This window comes from Carcharhinus amblyrhynchos, chromosome 15 (assembly GCF_965287045.1).
Source record: "Carcharhinus amblyrhynchos chromosome 15, sCarAmb.v2.hapA, whole genome shotgun sequence".
Classification (NCBI taxonomy): Eukaryota; Metazoa; Chordata; class Chondrichthyes; order Carcharhiniformes; family Carcharhinidae; genus Carcharhinus; species Carcharhinus amblyrhynchos.
Window position 1 is genome coordinate 64829863 of NC_137338.1, and position 23030 is coordinate 64852892.

At 41.7% G+C, this 23030-nt stretch overlaps 1 protein-coding gene across 5 annotated transcripts in view; it reads left to right on the forward strand.

Annotated features, from left to right (window-relative positions):
• LOC145353375 (rho GTPase-activating protein 6-like) overlaps nucleotides 1-23030 on the forward strand; it is a 554657-nt gene that overhangs the window by 470948 nt on the left and 60679 nt on the right. The gene's annotated exons all lie outside the window — the stretch shown is intronic.

The following is a 23030-nucleotide window of genomic DNA, read 5'->3' on the forward strand; positions in this document are numbered from 1 at the left end:
ACAAGGACACCCAGATTGCTTTGTATATCCACACTTCCCAATATGTCACCATTTGGTGTGAAGCACCCTTTGCTTCACACTAAAATGTATAACTTCACATTTAGCGAAGTTGTACTGCATCTGCCATGTGTTTGCCCACTCACTCAACTTGTCTAAATCAATTTGGTGCCTCTTTGGAGCCGTGGTCTGTGAAGAATTTAAACCAATGTCTCTTAGTGAGCTCCTGTATGAATGCAGAGATGTAAGTGTCAAAGTAAATGAATGAGAGATCTGTGCATGTTTGGTTATTAATTTTCCCTTCCAAAGAGAATCTCAATTATACAGTGATTGTGGTTTATGGATTATGTTAATTGATTGTATCTGCTCCATCTGTGAAACTTGCATAAAACAAAGCCAGACTATAGCCAAAAGTGAAGAAAAATAGAAATCACAAACTCTAGGTTTGGTCTGTTATTTTCCATTTAACTTCAATAAGAAAATTTTTCCACACCTTTGAACATGTTTACAGTCAGCCTTGTATTATCATTCCAAAAGTTGACAAATTCAGTGCTCCAACTGGAACTTTTTGTTACTCAGAGTCGCCAACTGCCACTTCCAAGTTAGTATAATATGGGTTAGATCAAAGTGATGACCTATGCTGTCCTAATAATGTGTACAATAGGCCTGTGGGAACACCACTACCTCCAAGTTGCACGCCACCCTGTATTGGAAATGTCACTCATTGATGGGTTAAAGTCTTCAAACTCCATACTTAATATCATTGCAGAGTGAGTAGTACCTTCGTACTGCAGCAGTGCAAGAAGGTAGTTCATTACTATCTTCTGCAGGGCAGTTAGATATGAGCTGCACACACTAGCCTTGTCAATGACCCCCGCATCCCATGAAGGAATGAGAAACAATGAATTAAACTTTACACAGTCTGCCACACAACTCATGAATGCAACTGACTTTGGCCAGATTAAAACCATTAAGCCAAGATTGACACCTGTATCGGTTGTGTAATCCATCCGCATATTCATGCACAAACTATCATGTTCTGATTACTTTTTTTCCTGTGACACTTCCCTTTTAATGCTATCAGATGAGTCTCCCTCATTGGATTCTCAACATTAATCTGATCACTGACTTTAAATACCACAAATCTTAAACAATACTTTGAAACTCAACAGCAATTGCATATGTTCCATCACTGGTGGTGCTATGTACCTTGCTCTTTAATCTCAGTGAAACAACTCCATACTGCAACCTCCACACACTCTTCCTTTGCGTAAACCTCAGCAGTGTTCGGTTTTAGTGAAGTGCATTTGAATTGCAATGCCACTTTAATTTTAAGATCTTAATATTTTACAACCAGGCTTACGCAGCTAACCAACCCTGCTCTAACCTGCTATGCTTTTCTTCTTATACAAATGATTCTGATGCATCACACGCCCACTCTGTCTGCCATATATATGTTCAGGAGTCTAAGAGAACTCTTATAACCACCAATGACATACGTGTCCCCCATGCTGGTGTAAAAACAATCCATGAGAAAGTTAGCAGAGTTGGCAGGGCGCCTTTGTACATTGCTGTGGTTAGAGTTCTTGGCAGAGCTATTACAGGGGCTGCATTCTGCACTTCATATAAGTTCTCTCTGTACAAGTGTCTTATGATTCCCTCTACACAAAAATAGCTAAAAGCATGGACTTTGCAAGATCCAACTCTTTAATTTTGGTGGAACACGTGGACATTTTTGTGTTTGTGACCCAAACACTGTTGTGTACTGTTTCCTCACAAATTATTTTTCCTTCTCATTCTTTGCCCAGCCTGACAAGCCATACTTGCTGGCACAGAATGGTACGTCCTCCAGGCTCCTGGCCATGTGATCATTTTTTTCTATCCCAAGTGTTTCCCCTCCTCCAACAAGATCTCTTTTTTATGTCCTGCTTTCCTGCCAGTTTCTAACTTTCAACTCCCCTTGGTTTCTCTCCCCATTCCTGATCTCCAACCTTTACCCTTGTGCTGCATTGAGCTACCTCTGGTCTCTCCTTGCTTTCAGTGTTGTTGATCTCCTTCCTGCACTACCCACAGAGAACGTATGGTCCGGATTCCCTGATTATAATTTGATTTGATTTATTATTGTCACACGTATTAACATACAATGAAAAGTATTGTTTCTTGCGCGCTTATACAGACAAAACATACTGATCATAGAGAAGGAAATGAGAGAACACAAAATGTAGTGTTATAGTCGTAGCTAGGGTGCAAAAAAAATCGACTTAATGCAAGGTAAGTCCATTCAAAAGTCTGACAGTAGCAGGGAAGAAGCTGGCCTTGAGTCAGTTGGTATGTGACTTCAAACTTTTGTACCTTTTTCCAGAAGGAAGAAGGTGGAAGAGAGAATGCCCGGGGTGCATGAGGTCCTTAATTATGCTGGCTGCTTTGTCGAGGCAGCGGGAAGTATAGACAGAGTCAATGGATGGGAGGCTGGTTTGCGTGATGGATTGGGCTGCAATCACAACCTTTTGTAGTTCCTTGTGATCTTAGGCAGAGCAGGAGCCATACCAAACTGTGAAACAACCAGAAAGAATGCTTTCTATGGTGCATCTGTAAAAGTTGATGACAGTTGTAGCTGAAATGCCAAATCTCCTTAGTCATCTAAGAAAGTAGAGATGTTGGTGGGCTTTCTTAACTATAGGGTCGGCATGGGGGGGACCAGGACAGGTTGTTGGTGATCTAAACACCTAAAACATGAAGCTCTCGACCCTTTCTACTTCATTCCCATCTAAAGGGGCATGTTCTCCTTTACGCTTCCTGAAGTTAATGACAATTTCCTTTGTTTTGTTGACATTGAGTGAGAGATTATTGTTGCTGCACCAGTTCACCAGATTTTCTATCTCATTCCTGTACCTTGTTGCCTCGTTGTTTGAGATCCGATCCACTACGGTGGTGTCATCAGCAAACTTGAAAATCGAATTGGAGGGGAATTTGGCCACACAGTCACGTGTATATAAGGAATATAGTAGGGGGCTGAGAACACAGCCTTGTGGGACACTGGTATTGTGATGATCGTGGAGAACGTGTTGTTGCCTATCTTTACTGATTGTGGTCTGTGAGTTAGGAAGCTCAGGATCCAGTCGCATAGGGAAGTGCCAAGGTCCAGGCCACATAATTTGGAGATGAGTTTTGTGGTAATAACAGTGCTGAAGGCTCAGCTGTAGTCAATAAATAGGGGTCTGGCATAGGTGTCTTTGTTATCAAGGTGTTCCAGGGTTGAGTGCAGGGCCAGGGAAATGCTGTTTGCTGTGGATCTGTTGCAGCGATAGGCAAACTATGGTGAATCCAGGTAGTCTGGGGGGCTGGAATTGATTTGTGCTATGATTAACTTTCGAAGCACTTCATGATGATGGATGTCAGAGCGATCAGCCAATAGTCATCAAGGCACACTGCTTGATTTTTCTTGGGTACCAGGATGATGGTTGTCGTCTTGAAGCAGGTAGGAACCTGAGATTGTTGTAAAGAGAGGTTGAAGATGTCTGTGAATACCCCAAACAGCTGACCCACGTAGGATCTGAGTGCATGTCCGGGTACCACATCCGGGTTAGTAGCTTTCTGTGGGCTGACCTTCAAGGAACCTGCTCTGACATCTGCAATGGTGATCCCAGATACAGGTCCTTCCAGGGTGGAGGGCATGCTCTCACTGACCTCTTTCTCAAAACGGGCAGAGAATGTATTCAGTTTATCAGGGAGGGTGCTTTGGAGCTGGCGATTTTGCATGCCTTCATCTTGTAGCCTGTTATGTCTTGCAGACCTTTCCATAGTTGACGGGGGTCAGTGTGGCTAGCCTGGGACTCTAGCTTTATCTGGTACTGTCTTTTGACGTCTTTGATGGATCTCCTTAGATCGTATCTGGCTTTATTGTATAGGTCAGTGTCGCCTGACTTGAATGCCTCAGACTTGGACTTCAGCAAGCAGTGAATATCCCTATTTAATGTAACAGGATGACAACTGGCAAAACAACAATGACATTTGACTACCAAGTTGAAACATAGGATTGCAAATTGTTGAACTTTTCCATGAGAAATAAAGTGGGTGGATAGAATTCATGCAAGAGAGAAAGGTAGCTCGCCTAAGAAAGGAGTGGGTTTTCCTTATTTCATTGTTTCTATGATAAGTTACCATCATGCTTTCATATTCTACCCATGTTGGTGTATGGGAGGTTATCCATTGTGAGATAAATGTTCCTACAGTTGAGACTCTTCACAACGGAAATGCTGATCAGCTTTCATCCACCAGCTTGGATTCTCTTCAGCACCAGTGCACTATGAATGCAGTACTGCAGTGTCTCTCCAATGCTTCTTCCAATGAAATCTCCACTACCTAGTGGCAGCAGATGCCTACCTAGTGCATGGGAATAACATCACTGCCAAATTACCCTCCAAGTTATACACCATCCTGACTTGAATTATGTGTAACCAATCCTTCATGGTTGCTGGATGAATATCCTGGAACTTGTTAGTTAACAACATTGAAGATACCACACCTTCTCCATCTGGGCTGTGATGGTTTAAGGGGAATGTCCATCATCACACTCCAGTGCAGCTAGGGATGGATTGTCAAGGGATTGCCAAAGAAACACAGAACCAAAATTTCAATTATCATAAGTAGCATCTTTTCTTTATTAATTGGTGAAGATTAAAAGGCATTGTGTTCGCTAGATGGGTTTGGAAACCTTTTCCTTGATTGCTTACGCTTGTACGCAAGCACACACACTGTGATATCAATCAATTCAGTAAGAAGTCTCACAACACCAAGTTAAAGTCCAATAGGTTTATTTGGTAGCAAAAGCCACTAGTTTTCAGAGCGCTGCCCCTTCATCAGGTGAGAAGGGGCAGTGCTCTGAAAGCTAGTGGCTTGTGCTACCAAATAAACCTGTTGGACTTTAACCTGGTGTTGTGAGACTTCTTAATGTGTTTACCCCAATGCTGGCACCTCCACATCATAAATCAGTTCACCAGAAATATATTAGTAAGTCGCTTGCAAGTAATGGAGTTGTGAAATTATCAAAGCAGTTATGATTTTTTATTTTCAGCTCAAATTGGGCTATAGCAATTCTCTTAAGATCATCATTGTTGTAACCCAAGAGGTGTGTTGGAGGTGTTTTAAAATGGGCATTGCCATTGTGGTTGATGTGCAAGTGGAAATCTAGATATGTGTCCATTGGCATTCCTCTATATAAATGCTTTCTTCTCTAAGTCGTTGAGCTTATGTGAATAAAACCTGTAGCAGTCCAGATGAGCAAATGTTTCTGCACACTAAAGGCACTGAAATGAATGTTTTGGCCCATCCCTTGCATGTGTCCTTGGTTAAAGAATTAATAATTTTTTCCCACCAATAACTAAACAGAGATCTTCCAAATGACCTATTAATAGACTAGTGTGAAACACTGCACTTTAACATTGGCACACCAACCCCACCTCTTGGGAATAGTGATCGTTATCATCAAACAATAATTAATCCTTTGCTAAAAACCAAATATGCTCAGTGGGTAGAACTGCATTTTTAACATGATTGTTACATAAGCTTTCCACAGTTTTGGAACTGAATGCTGTTGGGAGATATTTTGCACAATTCCACAAAGTGAATTGTTTAACATGCTAGATTTTAAAATAATCTCTTGGGGAGTTGGGGGTGGAATTTAACTTGAGTTGGACAGCCTTTGAGTGTACAAAAATACAAGAAATAGAAGCTGGAGAAGGCCATCAGTTTCTTCAAATCTGCTCTGCCATTCAATACAATCATGACTGGTCTATGCCGACCTCAACTCCTTTTTTGTACCATTTCCCATGGCACTTGATTCCCTGATTTATCAAATATTTATCCACCTCCAGTTGAAATACTTCTAATGATCCAGCCTCCACTATCCTTTAGGGTAGAGAATTCCAGAAATTCACTACCCTCTGAGAAGAAATTGCTACACACAGTTTTAAATGACTGGCTCTTTACGTCTCCTTGTTTGAGACTCTCCCACTAGTGAAAACATCTCACCATCTACCCTGTCAAGTCCCCTCAGGATCTTGTATGTTTGAATAAGTTCACCCCTCACTCCTCTAGACTCCGAGGAATACAGACCCAGACTATTTAGTCTCCTTTGACAGGACAACTCTCATCCCAGGAAGTAGTCTGATGAAACTCCTTTGGACTGCCTCCAATGTTACTATATCGTTTTTTTTTACATAAGGGGAACCAAAGCTGTATGCAGTATTCCAAGTGAGGCCTCACCAACACCCTGTACAATTGCAAAAAAACTTCCCTATGTTTAAACTTCAACCCCTTTCAATAAAGGCCTTCCTTGATTAACAACGTTATCCCCTCCTTTTCCCTTTGGCATGTTCTTTTGGAACGTTGTATATCCCGGAATGTTGAGCACCTAATCTTGGTCAGCCTGCAAACATGTTTCTGTAATAGCTAATACATTTTCTTATATATTGCAATCTGTGCTATCAACTCATCTATCTTGTTGCAAATGCTTTGTGTATTCAGATTGAGAACATTTAGCTTCAATTTTTTTGCAGTTGTTTACAACTCTGGATTTGCCCTGTGTTGCATATTTTCATTTACATTTTTTGCCCTGGCATAGAATCCCTACAGTGCAGAAGGAGGCCCTTCAGCCCATTGAGTCTGTACCGATAAGAATCCCACACAGGCCCTATCCCCATAATCCCACATATTTAGTCCACTAATCTCTCTGACCTAAACACCCCCCGGGGCACCTAAGGGACAATTTAGCATGGCCAATGCACCTAACCCACACATTTTTGGATTGTGGGAATAAACCAGACTACTTGGAGAAAACCCATGCAGAATGCAAGAATGTGCAAATTCCACACAGACAGTGACCCAAGCAGACACTCAAATCATAGTCCCTGGAGCTGTGAGGCAGCGGTGCTACCACTGTGCCGCCGCGTCACACGGGGCCTGTCATACAATCACAGTCAAGTTCTCCCTCACTATCCTGTGCCACTGATCCCTCATATATCTCTAATTTTTTAAACCTTCTTCTTGGAATCCTCTCACCTCATAGTCAGGATTCTTGCATGAGTTCTTGGTGTGATATAATGTTCATATGATCTGTTATTACCTGTAGTTTTCTGTTGAAACTCAGACCAATCACTAACCTGCACTCCTACCTTTAACTTTGACTTCCTAACTTTCCAAGCAACTGAATATTTACCTCTACTAGAACATAGAACATTACAGCACAGTACAGGCCCTTCGGCCGTCAATGTTGTGCCGAGCTATGTCCAATCCCAAGATCAAGCTATCCCCTCCCTATCATTCTCGTGTGCTCCATGTGCTTATCCAATAACCACTTGAAAGTTCCTAAAGTTTCCGACTCCACTGCCACAGCAGGCAGTCTATTCCACACCCCAACCACTCTGCATATAGAATCTACCACAGACATTCCTCCTATGTCTCCCATCAAGAACCTTTATAGTTAAGCTCCCTAGTAACAGCTACATCCACTCTTTAGTTTAAAGTCCTCTCTACTTTCCTAGTTATGTGGTCTGCAAGAATGCGTGTTCTAGCATGGTCCAGATGTAGGCCATGTCAGTGTACAGCACCCACTTCCCCAGTACTGATGCCAATGTCCCACAAACCGAAACCCATTTCCCATGTCAGTCTTTGAGTCATGTATTCATTTCTAATTTTACATACCCTTTGCAAATTTGCACGTTGCTGAGGTAATAATCCAGAGATTATAATCTTGGCAGTTCTGTTTTTAATTTAGTGCCTAACTCCACAAACTACTGACACAGAACCTCCTTCCTTGTTCTACCTATGTCATTGGTAACCACGTAGAGCATGACCACTGGATCCTCCCCCTCTCACCACAAGTGCCCTCCAAACCAGAGCATATGCCCCAAACCATGGCACTAGGCAGGCAACACAACCTTCCAGACTCTTGATCTTGGCTACAAAGAACAGTGTCTAATTCCCTAGCTATAGGATGGGGACGGAGGGATATAGCCCCATGAAAAGTAGGTGGTTTTAGTTCAGTCGGGCAGCATGGCCAGTCCAGGTACCTCTTTCCCCCTCCCTGAAGTGTTGCAGACTCCAAAGCTCAGACTCCAGCTCATCAACACTGAGCTGGTTCTTCGAGCACCAACCCTTACTACAGAAGTAGTCACTAGAAACCATAATGGCGTCCATCAGCTCTCACATCATGCAGGTACAACACATCACCTGGCCCTCCATCCCTAATTTATTAAATAAGTTTTTGTTTTCTTTCCAAGTACTTTCAACTGGCTTTTAGCTTTTTAATCTGTAAAATATTTTTCCTTATTACCTTTAAGCTGAAAGCAATTTAGAATAGGTAATTCAAATTAGTGGTTACTTATCAGTCAGTAAAATTACCATTTTCCTGAATTGCGACAGTGTCTCCTTTGCAGGTCCCAATAAGGTGTGAATGATATTCATGGACAGGAACAAGGAAATAAACATGGCACAGCGGCACAGTGGTTAGCACTGCTACTTCACAGTTCAATTCTGGCCTCCGGATACTGCCTGTGTGGAATTTGCACATTCTCCCTGTGTCTGCTGGGTTTTCAGCCACAGTCCAAAGATGTGTGGGTTAGGTTGATTGGCCATGCTAAATTGCCCTTTAGTTTTGGGGATTAGCAGGGTAAATATGAGCGGTTGCACGAATAGAGCCTGGGTGGTATTGTGGTCAGTGCAGACTCAATAGGCCAAAAAGTCTCCTTCTGCACTGTAGGGATTCTATGATTTGATGCATGCTTGGTCCTTGCTCCTTAATATACCTGATTAAATAAGAATAAAAATGGAAATTGGACTGGTTGAACTGTGATATTTCTAACAAAGTATATAAGCATCATTTTGAAGAAATTGGAAGTAGAATCTGCACATCAACCTTTTAAGTAAATATCTCTGTCCGAGCCTATTCAATGGAGTTTATCCTGTAAAAGCTCTGAATCATCTTTGCTATTTTGTAGGAGGCTGTGGCGAAATGTTGGAAGTTTAATTTCCGTTAGTGTTCACTGCCATTTGCTTTTGCACTTGCTAGCGTGATGAGAAAGCACATTTGTCTTTGTGGTCGACAGATGGCCAGCAATTGTTTTGTTGCTTCCCTTTTGAAGAGTCATGCCCTTGTTACCAATATGTTTAAATTTACAATATACTTCACGCCTGGCCTCTTAACACAAAATTTAATGTGCCTGATGGTTTATTTAATAAAAAATGGGAAATTCTGTCATAGTTTCTGAGTTATGTAATGCTTGTGAAACTGCAGTAATTTCCAGCTCTGAGTTTACATGCCTATTTTTGCTTTCCCTTTTCCTCTTGTACATTACTTCCCTTTCTGCATATTAGGTTAGCATATTATGCCAGTTGCTATTTAGTACAAAGACCCCACTGTTGATCTTTCAAAGTTTAAAAACTTGCATGCATTTGAAAAGTTTCTTTCTCTTGTTTAAACGGTGTTAAAGGGTTACAATCTTCTTGCAGATGTTTAGACAGACTGCCTAGAAGTTGAGAAATTGCAAAGGAAAAAAAGAATTGCGGTTGTATTAATTAATACAAAAAAGAAATACAGCAAGTTGGTATTCCTGTGTTTTATAAGTTATTCACACACTATGTCCTATAAATATGGGTGTAAGAACCATAACTGTTTCTATTGCATAGTACATTGTACTTAGTTTGTTAAACAATAACTGAACTTGATTAGTAATTCATTGCATTCCTGAACTATTTTTGGGGGTTTTGATCCAAGATCCATATTTGAAACATGTTAACAGTGTATTTGCATCCCATTTAGTTGTGAGATGAATCATTCAAGTTTGTATTCATTCACAGGTGTCACTGGTAGGGCCGGCATTTCTTTCCCTTCTCGAATTGCCCTGAGATGGTCGTGAGTTGTCTTCTTATAAGAAGAGATCTATGGATAGGTTTATGGACGAAAAGGGATTGGTATAGGCTAGTGGGTCATTGTTTTTGTAACTGGTCGGCGCAACATCGTGGGCCGAAGGGCCTGTTCTGCGCTGGAATGTTCTATGTTCTTATAGGCAACCAAATTGGACGGTAGTTAAGAATCAAACACATTGTTGCGAGTTTGGAGTCATATATAAGTAAAGTTCTTCCCTAAAGGTCAATATTACTAACATCAGATTAATTTATTTTTCATTTATTATTCATTCACTGGATGTGGGCATCACATTTATTGCCCATTCCTTAGTTTCCCCCATTCAGAGGATGGCGAATTTCCTTTCCTAAGTGACATTGCCGAACCAGACTTTTTTGGTTGTAGCAATCGACAATTAGACTTTTAGTTCCAAATCTCTATTGAATTCAAATTTCATCATCTGCTGTGATGGGATTCAAATCCAGGTCCCCAAATCTTGAAAAAAATGATAATATGCCACCACTCGCCATTTAATTAATTGGCTGCTGTGGTGGGACTTGAAGTCGTGTCTTTTGATCATTAGCCCAGACCACTGGATTAATAGTCCAATAACCTAAGCACTATGTCAATACATTGTCTTTGCCTGTCTTAACATTCTGCACAGTTATTCACTGGTTTTGAGATGGCAAATGTTTCCAAAGAAAGTTATAGATTGTAATCAACATATATCTTAATATGCATAAATATAAAAATGAAAATCTTCTGTTACAGTCATTTGGCATCATTTAAGAAAACTATCTTGTTATAATTTTTGTAATTGCAATCATTTTAAAATATTACCCACAGGGAGGAAGCTATCTTGCAATTAGTGTTAAATTGTGTAAGGTTATTTCCTCCCCATCGCAAATGACTTTACTGGCACGATTTCAAAGCCTTTTTCGCATGTCTTTGAATGTGATGTTCTTTGCAACATTCAAATATCAATGTCTCCATAATTGTTTTGACTTGAAGCATTTTAGGAACACTAATGCAGCAGATTTTTGCTCCAGTGTAAGGGTGGGACAGAAAAACGTTCTGATAAATGTCATTGTTGCTTACAATATTGTGCAATGAGGCAAACTGTGCTGAATAAGTTCCAGAGAAGTGTTGCCTTTTTTTTAATGGAAATGATGAATATAAAGAAGGTTGCTGTCTCTGTTCTCATTGCCATGCATAAGTTTATTCAGGAAGCAATGAACCCAGGCTTCTTTAAATTGGCTCAGAAATTGAAGGCTATAGTGACTTCATTGTCATTGTCTAGTTTGTTTTAGACGATTGATCATTTCTGAAGATCTTCCTGTATCCTCTGTCACAAACTCCCTTTCGAGTTTGAACTTCACCAGCCATAGAACCTCTGTCCCGTTCAGGTTAAAATGTGAAACAAATTGATCTGTGTCCTGTGTACACCACTCTGATGAAGGGTCATCCAGACTTGAAATGTTGGCTCCATTTTCTCTAAACAGATGCTGTCAGACACAGAGATTTTCTAGCATTTTCTGTTTTTATTCCATTCCTGGCTGTCTGATTGCAGCTGGAAAGAGAGAGGGAGAGTGCTGATGTGCAGTGCTAAAACTGTATAGTGTTAAACCTGCATTGGCTACATTTTGTCCCGGAGGATGGAATGCTTGCTCTTCCCCTCCCCAACATAAAAGTCGGTGGTAATCTCACCTCTGCTTGGCTGGCTTGCCCCCTCCGCAGCCTTAGTAGCCCTCTGGCTCTTAAATGGCTCAAAGCAGGCTTTCTATCCCTTTCCAACAGAAAGTCCTCTTAAGGATTGCAAGTCAAACAGAGGCCCAGCAGCTCTGTTGTTTCAGCAGCGTCACAGGAAGTGGTAGACCCTGCAGGTACCTCAGGCTGTTGCAAAAAAAGAGACATTGATGGAGCCTGGACTTAAAGGTACATCAACTTAGGAGATGAGGTGAGAATGACTGCCCTTAGCATTCTGGCAGCATTTGATGGAGAGGATTCTGAGGGATAGGATGTATGAACACTTAGAGCGTTGCGATCTGATTAAGGATACGCAGCATGGCTTTGTAAAGGGGAAGCCTTGCCTTACGAATCTGGTAGAATTTTTTGAGGAGGTGACAAAAACGATCGACAAAGGACGAGCCGTTGATGTTGTCTATATGGATTTCAGTAAGGTGTTTGACAAAGTCCCTCATGGTAGGTTGGTACAGAAGATTAAAGCTCATGGGATACGTGGCCAGGTATCTAGATGGGTAGAGAACTGGCTTGCAAAGAGGAGTCAGAGTAGCAGTGGAGGGGTCCTTTTCTAGCTGGAGGTCTGTCACTAGTGGTGTGCCGCAGGGCTCAGTACTGGGACCTCTTCTGTTTGTAGTGTATATAAATGATTTGGAAGAGGGAGTAGGTGGTGTGATCAGCAAATTTGCTGATGACACCAAGATGGCTGGATTGGCGGGCAGTGAGGAGCAGTGTCTGGCAATACAACGGGATATTGATAGGCTGGTGTATTGGGCAGATACATGGCAAATGGAGTTTAATCCGGATAAATGTGAGGTGATGCATTTTGGCCGGAATAATGTAGAGGGGAGTTATATGATAAAGGGTAAGCCCAAAAGGAGTATAGAATTGCAGCGAGACCTGGGGGTGCAAGTGCACAAGTCTTTGAAGGTGGCAGTGCAAGTGGAGAGTGTGGTGAAGAAAGCCTGTGGTATGTTAGCCTTTATAGGAAGGGGTATAGAATATAAGAGCTGGAGTCTAATGTTGCAGTTGTACAGAGTGTTGGTTAGGCCGCATTTAGAGTGCTGCGTCCAGTTCTGGTCGCCTTACTACCAGAAGGACGAGGAGACTCTGGAGAGAGTGCAGAGGAGGTTTACCAGGATGTTGCCTGGTATGGAAGGACTGGGGTATGAGGAAAGATTTAATAAATTGGGGCTCTTTTCCCTTGAAAGACGGCGACTGAGGGGGGATCTAATAGAGATATATAAGATTGAGGGGGTATAGATAGAGTAAACAGAGGTAAGCTATTTCCTATGATAGAGACACACAGGACAAGGGGCCATGGGCTTAAGGTGAGGGGGGAGAGGTATAACACAGATATTAGAGGGAGGTTTTTCACACAGAGGGTAGTGGGGGTATGGAATGCTCTGCCAAGTAAGGTGGTGGAGGCAAACACGCTAGAGTTGTTTAAGAGTAACTTAGACAGGCACATGAGTGGGTTGGAGATGGGTGGATATAGGAGATTGTTTTAAATAAGGGTCATTAGCATTGGGGCGTCCCTGGTAAGGTAAATGGATATGGTACAATAATAATGTTTTTTTTCTCTTTTTCGTTCACAGGTTTTAAGTTGGTCCGCTTTGTGTCCAATGAGTGGCATACACGCGATGTGTCGTACTTGGGCTGCTCTTGGTTGTTCAGGATTGGCCTAGTGCGTCATGTCGTTAGTGTGTGCTTAAACTGGACCAGATACTGGGCAAGACGACAGCTCAGTGACTATCGCTGATTGCTGTGCAGACACATGGATTTGGGCTGGTGTCTGTGGGAGTTTGCGCATTCTCCCCGTGCTTGCGTGGGTTTTCTCTGGGTGCTCCGGTTTCCTCCCACACCCCAAAGATGTGCTATTAGGCTGATTGGCAGTAATAAATTGTCCCTAAATTAGTTTCCCTCAATCTGGATGGCCATAAAACATTAGATAAGGATCATGGGTGGAGGGAGGGACTGGTGGTGTTGAGATGGCGGCAAGGGCTCGTTGGACCGAAGGGCCTGTTTCCCGGGCTGTTTTTGTTCTTTTGACTGGATATAACACCAAAAAGACTTAGTAAATCTGGGGTCAATAGGAATTGGGGGGAAAATGCCCCACTGATTGGCGTCATTCCTGACACAAAGGAAGATGGCTGTGATTGTTGCAGGTTAATTATCTCAATCCCAGGGCATCACTACAGGAGTTTTTCAGGGTAGTGTTCTAGGCCCAATCATTTTTATCTGCTTCATGACTTCCTGCCATCATATTGTCAGAAATGGGATGCTCGCTGTTTCTACAATTTTCAGTACAAACGATGACTCAGATACCGCGCAGTCTGTTTCCATGTGCAGCAAGGCCTGAACAACATTCAAGCTTAGTGTGAGAAGTGGCAAATAATATTTATGCTACTCGAGTGGCGGGCAATAATCACCTTCCGACAAGAGATAATTTAACTATCATCCCTTGACATACACTGGAGTTACCATTGCTGAATCTATCACCATCAAATCCTGGATGTTTGCCATTGACCTAACATTGAACTGGACCAGCCATATAAATACTGTGGCTGCTAGAACAGGTCAAAGGCTGGAAATTCTGCAGCAAGTAACTTGCCTCCCAATTCCTCAAAACCTGTCTGCCATCTACAAAGCACAAATCAGGGACAAAGAACAAAGAAAATTACAACACAGGAACAGGACTTCGGCCCTCCAAGGCTGCACCAAGCATGCTGCCCGATTTAACTTAAAACCCAATCCTTCCGGGTACCATATCCCTCCATTCCCATTCTATTCATGTATTTGTCAAGATCCCTTAAAAGTCACTATTGTACTGTATCGTACTATCATTGGAGATGCCAATGCCGGCATCTCCATGTCGTGATTTCCCCTGTAGCCAGTGAGGATATAAAGATTTCTCGTAAGGCCGCAGCAATTTCCTCCCTTGCCTGTCTCATTATTCTGGGGTATATCCCATTGGCCTGGGGATTTGTCTACCTTAATGTTTCTCTAGAACCCCAATATCTACTCCTTTTTGATCTCAACATGACTCAAACTTTGAAGGTTGGAGGTGTTGCGGATAGTTTTGGAGGGATGTCAGAAGTTGCAATGAGACGTAGATAGGATGCAAGACTGAGCAGAGAAGTGGCAGATGGACTTCAACCCAGATAAGTGTGTGGTGGTTCACTTTGGCAGGTTAAATGGGATGAAGGAATATAATATTAAGGGTCAGACTCTTAGCAGTGTGGAAGATCAAAAGGATCTTGGGGTCCGGGTTCATAGGACTCTCAAATCAGCCTCACAGGTAGAGGCTATGGTTAAGAAGGCGTATGGCGTACTGGCTTCATCAATCGAGGAATTGGGTTTAGGAGTCGGGAGATAATGCTGCAGCTGTATAAGACCCTGGTCAGACCTCACTTGGAGTACTGTGCTCAGTTCTGGTCACCTCATTACAGGAAGGATGTGGAAGCCATTGAATGGGTGTAGAGGAGATTTACAAGGATGTTGCCTGGATTGGGTGGCATGCCTTATGAGGATAGGTTGAGAAAGCTCAGCCTTTTCTCTTTAGAGAGGGAAAAGATGAGAGGTGACCTGATAGAGGTTTATAAGATGTTGAGAGGTATTGATCGAGTGGATTCTGAGGCTTTTTCCCAGAGCTGAAATGGCTGCTACAAGAGGACACAGGTTTAGGGTGCTGGGGAGGAAGTACAGAGGAGATATCAGGGGTAAGTTTTTCACTCAGAGTTTGGTGGGTGCGTGGAATCGGGGCTGCGAGCAGTGGTGGTGGAGGTGGATTCGATAGGGTCTTTTAGGAGACTTCTGGATAAGTACATGGGACTTAGTAAGATAGAGGGTTATAGGTAAGCCTAGTAGGTAGGGACATGTTCAGCGCAACTTGTGGGCCGAAGGGTTTGTGCTGTAGTTTTTCTATGTTCTATGTTCTAAACAATCTACACACCCTTTCTCAGACTCATCATCTGCCAAGTCTTTCTCTTTAGTGAATACTGACCCAAAGTACTCCTTTAATATCTCGCCCATTTCCTCTGGCTCCACGCATATGGGGCAGCATGGTGGCACAGTTGTTAGCACTGCTGCCTCTCAGCTAGTTGTGATCTGCCTGGAAGGTTGGGTGAAGCAGATTCATCAACAACTTTTTAAATTGAATTTCTAATATATGTCAAGAGGAGAAAAATTGCTAAGCTATAGGGAGAGCAGTGAATTGGGGTAAATTGAGCAGCTCTTCCAAACAGCTGGCATAGGCATGTTAGGCTAAATGGCCTCTTCTGAACTGTATCATTCAATGTCTCTCTCTGGATATAACATTCAACATAAGAGGCTGGATGTGGAATCCTACTTTGTGAGTAAACTATACTAAAAAGTTATCTCCAGAATGGAGCAGAACCAACGTGAGGTCAAAAATGGTACACTTGTTTTTAATGAGATCAGCAATCTGTAGTTGCCTAGTGCATGTCCCTAGGCAGCTCATAGACATAGAGGAAGCGAATATCCCGTTACCCAGGAAGTTTGTAAGCGTCTGGTAGTATCCTTTGGGAGCACTATGAAACTGCTCCTTGCTCCCTTTGGCTCCATATCAAGGTGAGTTTTATTAATTGGTATCCTCTGGCATTCACTTCAAGGCCTTCTGGTTAGGCCACATACAGCCTGACTCATCCTGAGAAGAGTCGAGTCTTTGCCTGTTCCACTCAGCAGTTGAATGGTTGGAACATAGAAAAATGCAAGGAGCGTAATGTGTCTTTGAGGTAAGCCAAACCATGAGAAATCACATCAGATAGTCTGTGAGACTTGAACTTAGGGCTAACACAGCAAATACATGTAAGATTTCTGCCCCTGCAAGGGTGGGAATGCAGTCTAAAGTTAAATAGATTTATCCATTCTTCTTGTGATGACTGATGACTTTAAGTATATGAGGGTGGTTTAAATAGACTATAGGAAGTTACTTATGTTATTGAATGAGTAAAATGCATTGAAGCAATTTACCAAGGCTCCTTTGATGATACCATTTAAATTTATGACCTTTACTACCAAGGATGAGGACAGCAGACAAATTAGTGCAACAATTGCAAATTCCCCTTCAAGCCACACACCATCCTTGGAAACATATTATTGTTTCTTCACAGCTACTGGTTCAAAATCCTGGAACCCTATTCCTCATTAACAGCACTGAGTGTACCTACACTACGTGAACTGCAGTCGTTCAAGGTGATGGCTCATCACAAACTTCTCAAGGGAGAATAGGGATGGAAAACAAATTAAAGGTCCTTGAATCGTGAACATGAATTTAAATCACAACATCAAACCTTGAGATTTGATTTCAGTTATTTTAAGTTGGAGGTAAAAAGTGACTGAGATGCCGTCAGTTTGATGGAACATTCTTTAAGAAGGAAATCGGCAGTCATTGTCCAGTTGGACCTATATTTAACTGAAGGCATACACCAACGTGGTTGAATCTTAACCAAAGCGATCTAATAGGCAGATCGGTTATACCAAATCACAACAGCAGACTGCAAAGCTTCAAGAATGCTATTTCAGGACTTCTTGGGATGGGCAACATTTGCCACCCTTGCCAGTAATTTTACATCCCGACAATGAATACGTTACTGGAAAAAGTTTCTTCCTCAGTGTGATACAGAAAGAACTTTGCAAAGTCACACTTAAGTAAAAATTGGGGTTACTTGCACCTGAATTGTGTGCCCCTTTCCTCATCCTTGCAGACTTGGAGCTCAGTCTGTTGGACTTGATCACTACAATCTACCATAAACATGGAAACGAATTTCAGCAATGATGACCAGGCACGTGAAGTCTGTACAAAACATAGTTTTGACCTAATGAATTGAGAAACACAGCGTGACCATTTCAGTGTGATTTAATAAACAGCATTTTAGAAGGGTTGGAATATATCTTCATACTAACAGTGGAGTTTCTAGATTTATTTAAGGACTCAAAGTCCTTTGGGTTCTAAGGGAAATGCACTGGTACATGAAATGCAAAAATTGAAAGGTACATTTTTATTAAAATGCTCCTGTCATTTTAATTATTTGTGTATGCTGTTCTTGATCAAACAGCAGGAAACAAGGATGTATGTTGCACTAAAGAGACTCTTAAAAGAAACGTCACATTCTCAATTATTCCATTCCGTTCAAAATATCCTTTTACATACCCACGGTCACTGGAAATTTGATGAGATAAGTCCATCTGAGTGAACGTGACAGGAGCTTTTTCACAATATTTGTCCCATTACTTGATCAAATAGTTCTTTAGTTTAATTGTATTGTGTATCACACTTCAGTGTCATTCTAGTACATGTGCGAATTTGTTACATGTGGACCTAAGTGGTTGTATTTGGAGCATCAAATGATAACGAGAGATGAAGGATGTATGAATTGACTCAGAAACTGGCTAGAAGAATCAGTTCTGCTAAATATGAAACATCAAATCAGTTCAGCAAAGGGAAAGAGTTTAACAAATTACAAAGCTGTGAATATGTTTTTACAATCTATTTGGCTGCCATCTTTTCTCTAAAATCTGGGCCCTCTGCTCACTTAAGAGAGCATCTGACAAAATTGAACCCAAAGACACATCTGCAGCAGACCCCTCAATTATATCATTCTTCCTCTAGCACGTGTAACCTGATGACTTAATTTATTTTATCTCCAATTTATGAACATCCCTACGTTCTGTTTTGTTGCCAGTATTGCTGGTGTTAGAATCATTGAATCCCTACAGTGCAAAGTATGCCATTTGGCCCGTCAAGTCTGCACCAACCACAATTCCATCCATGTATTTAACCTGCTGGTCCCCCTGTTACTAAGGGATAATTTAGCATAGCCAATCAACCTAACCCACACATCTTTGGACTGTGGGAGAAAACCAGAGCAACCGGAAGATACTGAGAGAATGTACATACTCCACACAGACAGTCACCTGAGGCCGGAATTGAACCCAAGTTCTTGGCACTGTGTGGCAGCAGTGCTAGCCACTGTGCCACTGTGGTGCAGTACAGTTAGCACTGCTGCCTCAAAATGCTAGGGACTCGGGTTCAATTTTGGACTTGTGTAACTGGCTGCGTGGACTTTTGCACGCTCTCCCCATGTTAGCCTGGGTTTCCTCCGGGTGCTCCGGTTTCCTTTATCTACACACCCTTGGACAGTGGAAGTGGAATGGCCATGCTAAATTGACCGTTGGTGTCAGGATTAGCAGGGTGAATGCATGGGGTTACGGGGATAGGGCCTGGGTGGGATTGTTATCAGTACAGGCTTGATGGGGTTAAATGGCCTCCTTCTGCACTGTAGGGATTTTGTGCTGTGTTCTGGTTCTAGTTTCTGTTACATGACATATGCGTATGCCTTAGGCATGCTATGTTTGAGGTAACTACTCCCTGGGGTGACACCCAGAACCATTGAGTACTATTTCCCATGATAAACTGCCATTTTCCTTTTAAACGTAGGAAAGCTGTTATTGATTTTAAGAGTTTAAATCCCACTCCAGAGATGTGACCAACTAATATAGCCTGATACTTCAGTACTGTGCTGTCAGAGGGGCTGTCTTTCATTAAATAGAGACCCCATTTGCCCTTTGGTGTAGAAGATTCCATGATATCATTTTCAGGGAAGAGCAGGAAAGTACTCCTCAGTTCTCTGCCTAGAAAAATAAAGGCAGCAAGAACATGGGACCATTCCCACCATTTGCACATTGTCTCCTAAGCCACACACCATGCTGATGTGAAAATATATTTCTGTTCCTTTGTCATAATTGCATCGTAACCCTGGAATTCCCTTCTTCATGGTACTATACCTGAACCTCTACCATATGTACTGCGAGATGGCAGCTTACCACTGGCTTCTGAAGAGCAATTAGTGACAGACGGTAAATATTGCCCTTGCCAGTGATGCTTGCATCCCATCAATGAATTATATTTTTGAAAAGTGTTCCAGCCGATTATTATCACTCAACCAACAACATTATCTGGACATTATTTGCTGTGTGCGAATTTGCTTCCATGGTGCCAACATTACAACAGTGACTGCACTACAGAGTACTTCATTGGTTGTAACTGGCTTTGGCCATCCTGATGTTGTCCAAATACAATGTTTGACTTACCTCATTGAGATACTGAGCAAGATTCTCTAACCCCTTTTCGGCAGCGGGAGGCGACATGCCTTTTGCTGGCAGTGGGATCCTCTGGTCCTCTGCTGTTAATGGGAGTTCCTACTGAAGCCACCCCATGCTGCCAGGAAACCCATGGCAGGGAGTGTGCCACCTGTGTGAACAGCTGGAAAATTCCAGCTAATGTTTAAGGACAAAAATAGATTTTATATTTAAAACTACTTTCAAAATTCTGTCAGAGATTTTGTAATAGTAGCAATGGTCTGGCCAACTTCAAAGATTAAATCTGTGTGTTTTAAGTTCCAGGTTGATGGATGTTTTATTTTTGACTGCAATTTATGTGCCTTTGTCAAATGACAAATCAATTCCAGTATTGTAATTCAGACCATTGTTTCACAGTAGGGGATGTATACCACAAATGTTGTATAATTCATTGAAAATTCATGTTAGCTCCAATTTTCTTTTGAGGAAAGGTGGCCAAAGATCAAGAAAACCTCAGCAATAATTTTCTTGGGTCAACTTACTGGATCCACATGAGCAACAAAAGGGTTACCTAAAGCTGAGGCAGAATGTGCAATGGCACTGTGCAAAAAGCTGAACACCAGATACCAATAGTGGACTTTTGTACATTGTAGTAGTGTTGTCGATGAAGTTCTATATGAAATCTGGCTAATAAAATTTATGGTTTGTCATTTAAGTACTAATCATTTGCTTGGCTGTTCTGGAAGTTGCAGATTTTTGATGCAATAATTTAAAAAATATACTTCTCACTAATCTTTTGGGGGCAAAATTCAATTTGATGAAAATGAATAGGAAATTCATCTGGCGTGTATAATGGTCTTCTGATCTGTTACCACAATTTTTGAGTTCAGTGGCAATTTTGAAATTTTCAATGGTGTGTTGTCAAATGAAGACATTCACAGGAATGTAACTTGTTGGGAATGTAAAGGTGTATACAGGTTAGCCATAAAAACTGTTTGTAAGAAAGTTACCATGAAATCCCCCAGAGAATTGTCCCCATGATGATATGTACATTATGTATTCCAAGACTTGAGGCTTGGTCCAGCACTGAGGGAATGCTGCATTACAGGAGGTGCTATCTTTTGGGTTTTATCAGTTGTCATATCCACATAAAAAAGATCCCATTGCTTCATTCTAAGAGAAACGGGGAAGTTCTTCCCAAAGTTCTGGTTAATACATATCCTTCAACCACCATCACTAACACCGATTATTAGAGCATTATTACTGTTTGTGGGGCTTGCTGTATGCAAGCTGGTCGACGCTCATGAGAGGAGAGATGGACCTTTGGTTTAGTGTCTCATTTAAAGGACAGCCACTCCAATGATATTGCTATGTTTCCTTTACAACATTCAGCAATGACTATATTTAAAAAATACTTCACTGGCTGTGAATTGTTTTGGGACATGCTAAGGTTGAAAAGATGCTTTATTAATTTTTACTACTCATTGTACTGCTAACATTCCCATGTTGCTACAGCTGCACACTTGTCTTCCATCTATGATAGTTGGGTCGCTACAGAAGGAGGTGCTTCCATAGCTTTGGCTGTCCAGTTGGGCAGCCCTTTTGATTAAGAGATCTGGAGAAATCTCGGGGTGTTTTATAAATCATCAATAGTCAACATTGTATTTTTAATCCTCATTTTGACTGATAAAGAAAGATGGTTTTTATAGGCTTCCAAAACCCATACAATGATTTGGGGACAATTGGCTGGGGGAGGAACTACTCTTGCTCTTAACCATAGAGTCATAGAGGTTTTATAGCATAGGGTCTTCAGCCCAACTTGTCCATGCTGCCCTTTTTTTAAACCCCGAAGCTAGTCCCAATTGCCCGCATTTGTCAACGTGCATCAGAAGCTAGTGTCCACTGGAGGCCAACCCCCAATTCCAAATGGGATTATCTGGAATTTGATTCAGCCTCTGGCTCTAAAGTGGGAACGCTACCACTAAATCAAACACTTGCCACTTAGAATCATAGAGGTTTACAGTGTGGAAACAGGCCCTTCTGCCAACTTGTCCATGCAGTCCTTTTTTTTAAAATCCCTAAGCTAATCCCAATTGCCTGCAATCGGCCCATATCCCTCTATACCCATCGTACCCATCTAACTATCTAAATGCTTTTTGAAAGATATAATTCTACCTGCCTCTATTACTACCTCTGGCAGCTTGTTCCAGACACTCACCACCCTCTGTGTGAAAAAATTGCTCCTTTGGACACTTTTGTATCTCTCCCCTCTCACCGTAAACCTATGTCCTCTAGTTTTAGACTCCTCAAACTTTGGGAAAAGATGTTGACTATCTACCTTGTCTGTGCCCCTCATTATTTTATAGACCTCTATATGATCACCCCTCAGCGTCCTACGCTCCAGAGAAAGAAGTCCCAGTCTATTCAGCCTCTCCTTATAACTCAATCCATCAAGTCCCAGTAGCATCCTCGTAAATCTTTTCTGCACTCTTTCTAATTTAATAATATCCTTTCTATAATAGGGTGACCAGAATTGCACACAGTATTCCAAGTGTGGCCTTACTAATGTCTTGTACAACTTCAACAAGATGTCCCAACTCCTGTATTCAATGTTCTGACCAATGAAACCAAGCATGCCGAATGCCTTCTTCACCACTCTGTCTATCTGTGACTCAACTTTCAAGGAGCTTTGAACATGTACCCCTAGATCTCTTTTTGTTCTGTAACTCTCCCCATTAACTGAGTAAGTCCTGCCCTAGTTCAATCTACCAAAATGCATTACCTTGCATTTATCTAAATTAAACTCCATCTGCCATTCATCAGCCACTGGCCCAATTGATCAAGATCCTGCTGCAATTGGAGATAACCTTCCTCACTGTCCACCATGTCACCAATCTTGATATCATCTGCAGACTTACTAACCATGCCCCCTATATTCTCATCCAAATCATTAGAAGTTGACTCTGGCTGACCTGTACCTATTTGTCAGTACCAGAACATAGCAGGGTTTGCAATTTAAATTATCTTGTGATGCCAGTGGGATTTTGTGTGTCACGTGTACAAGATCTGTTTAAATCTCTCTCTGATCTTGGGCTGTGGTAACATTTCAAGAGGTGAAATGTAATTTGAATTATTAGCTACTAGTTCCACAGTAATTAAAATACACAAAACAATGAGAGCGATGTGAATCACTGTATACAATCAGTCCAACTTCTGTTCACAAATTGTTCATTTTTTAAAAAAATTGATAAAGCAATTAATGTTATCTTGTTTTTTTTATATATCAACA